Raw genomic sequence first — 5,987 nt, 5'->3', positions numbered from 1 at the left:
CGTAACTCTTCCCTTGGGTTGCTTCTGCCAGGTGTTTGGTAGCAACGGTGTGAAGCCTAATCAACCCAGGGCTCCAGTGAACACTCCTGTGCACATTTATGTCCAAGCACCTATTTTCACTGTGTTAAACGCACGCCTAATGAGGCTGCAAGATCATGTAAAAATGTGCCTTTGCTTCCCATATGAAGTTCTGAGCTGCTTTCCATGCGGCTGCACCATTCTGTATTCCCACCAGGAATGTAGGAGGGCCCCAACAACTCCACATCCGTCCTCGTCAACGCTTGTTACTCTTCAGATTCCAATCTGTCCTAGTGGGTGTGAAGTGCGTGTTATCATGGTTATCATTTACAGTTCTCTAGCGAGCATTCTTTTAGGTCCTTCACAGCCAGCAAAACAGCATCTTTAAATGGGACAGTGTTTGTGATATGATACTATTAGAGGTAAATACAAATATTCACGTGCAAAACTATCACTAGACATAAGCCATGAAAGCATGGGTGGCAGCGATAACAGTTATTTTCTAACTTGTTGGAATTATAGATGATATTGACTTTCTTTTAAAAGATTTTATTTGTATTTTTTAGATTATATGGAGAGGGGCGCTTCTGTATATGCTTGCAGGTGCCAGTGGTGCCAGAAGGAGCCGAATCCTCTGGAGCTGGAGGTATGGGCAATTGTGAGCTGGTGCTGGGACCGGAACCCCAGTCCCTACAACAACAGCACTACATGCTCTTAACGGCTAAGCCACCTCTCCAGCTCCTTATTCTTATTCTGCAGCCCCTTCTTTTATGGATATATGTAGAGGAAAAATTAGTACAACCATTGTATCTAGGGTAAACTGTAAGCCCCTTGAGCCACACTAGTGGCCAGGCCCCTCCCCCCAGGGCCTCTTGCTGCCGGGTCCCACCCACATAATACTCTAACTGCCCTAACTGCTGGACCCTGCCCCCACCCTACACAATAAAAAGCCCAATCTTGGGACATGAAATTCTACCAATCTGCACCCTGGCAAGTTCCACCTTGAAAAGTGCCCCCTCCTTCCTAAGTAACTCCCTGTAAGTCCTGTATCCCATTCGGTTCTCTGCCGTTCCTTACCTGAGCAGAGGCAGCCACCTTCCTGGGTTTTTCCCTCCCAATAAATCTCTTGGGTGAGGTTTGTTGTGCAGTGGTATTTCTTGGCTCCCAGTCGCCAGGATACCTTTCCATCCGAGCTGTAACTCTGGACAGGCTCTCCTAATGCCTGCATCTCCCCTCATGATCTAAGCTGCGCTGGGATCCTAGTCCTCATCTCCACCCATAGCAGACTCACCTTCTGGCTCATCATCACTCAGCACCCCATCCACCAGCAGCAATTAGGTAAGTTTCCATTTTGGTCAGTGTAAATGTTTCCCTGAGTCTGAGGAAGTGACCGTTGAGTGTCGGTACATGCTTGGTGCTCTTGGAGGTAGAGGTACCCTCAGCCATGGTCGGCCCTCTTCACCTGACCCCATCCCACCCCTCTTGAAGCTGCAATCCTGCAGTTTCCTTAGGCTGAACCAAGCTAGTGCACCCCTTCCGGCCCTCTTCTCCCACCTTCCCCAGCTGCCCAAAGCCCCACAGCTCCTTTAGACCCTGTGGCTTTTGTGACCCCATTCCCTGACCCTTCCCTGTGGATGAGACCTCTCCTCCTAGAGCTCAGTTTTCGTTCTTGCTTCTTGCCTCTACAAAAGCCCAGGCACCAGGCACCAAGTCTCTCTGCTGGCTTAGCCAGGCTAAACCCCTGACCCCTGGTGAGTGTGGTGATGACCCACTGAATGGCATGGTCCTCATTCAGTCCTTTCTGAGCCCCCACAACTACATTTTCCCTTTCTCTCATCCATGGGAACAAGTCTTCTAGACCCTCTCATTCCTCCTTAGAATGCCTCTTAGAAAACCTCCAGCCTCTCCACTGACACCCAACCTAAAGGACCGAAATTTATTCACTTTTGCAATCAAATGTGGCTTCAGTACCCCTTAGATAATCAATCCAAAGGGCCACCTAATGGCACCTTAGATCCTAATAGCATTTGGGGCCTTTACAAACCCTGTGAGCGACTGGGGAAATGGAAAGAGATTCCCCATTCTGTGTTTCTCTGCTCCAAGCCCTGTTTGTTTTTGTCTAGTCTTCCCTCCCTTCACACACACACACACACACACACACACACACACACACACACACACACTGTGTAAATGTCCTGTCTTTTAAGTTACCAGAGATGTATCTCTAAGTTTGTTGCAAAGTGGGAATGAAGAGGGAGACCCAGGAGGAGGGGGAGAAAGCAAAGGTGTAGGCCAGCTGCAGCGTGCACACGCCCCGCACATGCCCTGCACACACCCTGCACACACACACACACACCCCACACACACACACACTCCTCGCTGGCTGGTGCTTCTCCCAGCTTCCTCCTGCCCCATCCTCTGTCAATAGCCAGGACTCGAAATTTTCCTCCCTAAGCCTTCTCTGTTCTCAGCTTACTAGATTCAGTTTTACGGGGATTCAGGTGTCGTTTTAGGTACGAGTGGCATTGGACCGTTGTTTTATGCTGTCCCACTTCAATTAAAAGCTGGCTCTAGAGTTAGGGTGTGGCTCCCCCTCCTCTAGACCCAAGCATGCTTGTTTGAGGTTTCCTCCAAAATCTCTGTCCCATATCAGGAGAGCCACCTGCTGTGTGACAGAGAGAGGAGAGCAAAACAAAACAAAGGGACGGACCGTTCCCAGTGGGGACCATTGCTACTCATCTCATACTCCTGTGGTTTGGGTTTAACCCTAAAACTTTTTATAAGGTATAAATCTTATCTCAAGATTTGTAAAACTATTGTGTGAACATCCTGTACCTCAAGATTTGTAAGCATATTGGGTCTGATTAAAACCCTGTAAACTCTGTAACAAAAGGGTTAATTTAAGACTCATAACACCAGGGTTGGTAGTTAAAAATCTATACATAAGTATAGGAGACACGTGGCTTCCTGCCACCTTGGCTGCTGTCCCCCGCTGGGATGGAGGTGGCCACATGACTGACAGCCATCTTTGCTGGTGTTGGAAAGGATGGACTCTGCCGTGTGACCTCACTCCCATCTTGATAAAAGTGACCACATGACATAAGCCATCTAAGGAAAAACAACTCCTCCAGCTGTGAGGCCCAGAGCAGATGTTTCTCCCACTCTTTTCAATCACAGTAACAAGCCTCCACCCACATTCTCTTCTCTTCCTCTCCAGCCTCTCTGGTTTCCCTTTGTCCCTTCTCAGTGACAGGCTGCCCACGCAGTCAGAGCTAAAGCACTCCCTGAGCAGGACCCTGAATGAAATTACAATACCCCAGGGATCCTTGCTAGGGATCAGTTTGTAATCTGCCTCCTGGCTGGCCACCCTTAAAGAGGGAAACAATGAGAAAATCCAAGAGGTCATTCAGGACAAACACGATAACCCATCTCAATTCTTACACCGCCTCACAAAAGCCCTCTTACAACATACCAGTCTGGATCCCGAGACCCCAGATGGAAAACAACTCCTATGACCTACTTCTTCCCCGAGTTTCCCTGATATTAGGGCCAAACTTAAACATCTAGAGAAAGCACCCAACTCCACAGAAGGAAGTCTTAGTAGTGCCTTTAAGGTACCATGGAAGAGATGAAAAAGCCCCAAAACAAAAATTCCTGATGCTAGTGAAGACCTTTCCACTGTCCACAGCAACTGCCCAGGCTCTCTGACCTCCCAAAGCCTGAGAACCTCCAGGTCCTTGTTGCCGTAAGGAGGATCACTGGGCCCCTGGCCTGTTGATCCCTCATAAACCACCCAGACCATGTCCAAGATGCCATCAAGAAGGCCAGTGGGGTGTTGATTGCCCTCATGTCCCTCGAGGCGTGGGAACATCAAGCCCAGATGACCTTTCAGCCAGCCTCCTAGATCTGGCCATGGATGACTGAGGGGGCCCGGGCTCCTTTGGCCTGGCCACTGCCATCTCTCACTGGGAGCCTCAGGTACACATCACAGTATCAGGGAGATCTATCTCTCCCTTCTGGACACGGGGGCCACCTGTCTAGTCCTGACGGAGTTCTAGGGACCCACATCTTCTTGTTCCCCTATTGTCGAGGTAGGGTGACAGCTCTCCCTCCTTGTCAGACCCCAGTAAATATATCACCCAGGCTCAATACCCACTCTCTCCACAGCCTCAGGGGACTTAAGCCTCTTATCTCTGACCTTCTAAAGAAGACTCTTCTGCTCCCTTTGGCCTGCCCATGCATGGAAGTACGCCCTGCAACGCTCTTCAAGACCCCACCCACCACCTGGGCAGTTCTGCTCACTAAGACACCTGCACTTCTCCAGCTGTGTGCTCCTCAACCTGCTCTAACCACTAGTCTTTCCCCTCCCACCGAGTAAGTGTCACTATGGAGCTCCAGGCTTTGTTTACTTTTACTACAAAAGCCACACCCTTGTGCCTGGATACCTTTCCCTTCAGAGCTATAGGTGTTACTTGGCTTCCGACTGCCAGGAATCTGGAATTCCAGCTGAGATCTCCAGCTGGGATCCATTCCTGCCTCTCCAAACCCTGTCCTCTCAGAAAAACCACCCAGCTCCCCCTCCCCAAGCTGCTAGCTGCTCAAGACCCCGCCCGAAAGTGTACCACACACGGACAGACATGTCATCATCCCTCAACTACAGGGTACACAAACACCTGCTTTAAATTGACCATGTGATTTTTCTCCTGCCCCCTTTCCCCACCTTGACCTCTGGGGGCTGGAGGGTCACCCGGCAGTGCTTTGACCAAATAAAGCTAGTTTTTTACTTTTTAATCTGGCTTGATCTGGATTACTAGGTTAGAGGAAAAACCTATTATCCAGGTACAGAAAATCTATCAGATTCCTTTCCCTTCTGACCTGTAGGTATTCCTTGGCCTTCGACAGTGGCTATATCTGGCCTTCTGCTCTGCACACCAGAAGAGGGCAGCAGATATGTGAGCCACCATGTGGTTGCTGGGAATTGAACTCAGGACCTCTGGAAGAGCAGCCAGTGCTCTTCACCTCTGAGGCATCTCTCCAGGCCCCAGGTCTTTGTTTTTCTCATCCCATGTTGTCTGTTTTTAATAAATGTTGTGTTGAGAGGAAAATACACAGTATTTCCCACATGCTCAGAGCTCCATCAGTAGGCTACATTTCTACCCCACCACGTTCCTTCCTATTTTATAGATGTTATTAGTCCCACGTTCCCTGGGAGAAGTCAGTCACTGGACTCTGTCCTGAAGGAGACGCCTGCAGAGCAGAAGTCCAGATATGGCCACTGTTTGTAGTACTTTCCAAATCTCACCATCATCCCGGAATCCCTCACTCTCCTCTCACTAGATAAAACCTGTAGGATGCTGCAGTGATCAGACGTACTACAGAACAGCCAGGATTACCCGGTGTAGTGCCCGATGGGTTGTAGTCCCACAACTGTTGGGAAGGCAGAGGCAAGGTTTCTTTAACACCATAGTCTGAGACTGTCCAGTGAAACAAAGTGAGAACCCTCTCAAAAGTATCAACAAAAAAGGCCTGGCTTGTTAGCCTTAACAAGAAATTAGCAAACCATTGAAACAGTGAAGAATCCCAAGGTAAGAGAAGACAGGCATATGAGATTAAAACAGATGTTCAAAGGTGGAAATACAGTGTGGCCAAGGGTTTGCCTCTGAGAATCAGAGCCTTAATCTTGCCCTTCATCCTGGTCCCTCTCCTGCTCACACACCAACCCGTGGTTCTCTATTGCCCAGAGAACAATACAGCTTGGATGGAGGAGAATTCGTCATCATCATAGCGGTCTGTGGCCTGCCAAAGAAGTCAGAGGTCTTGGGCATTAGTTGGCCTCCTCCTCCCAAGTCTCGAATCTCTAGACTTTCCTGCAGGCTTTCAGTGAGTCGAACAGGCAACAGCTCCGTTTATTCTAGGATCCGCAGAAGTGGGTGGGTGGGTAGGGCGGTTCCAGGTCAGGTGTAGAGGGG

The sequence above is a fragment of the Peromyscus leucopus genome, chromosome 22, assembly GCF_004664715.2.
Source record: "Peromyscus leucopus breed LL Stock chromosome 22, UCI_PerLeu_2.1, whole genome shotgun sequence".
Taxonomy (NCBI): Eukaryota; Metazoa; Chordata; class Mammalia; order Rodentia; family Cricetidae; genus Peromyscus; species Peromyscus leucopus.
This window is presented reverse-complemented; position numbering follows the sequence as displayed.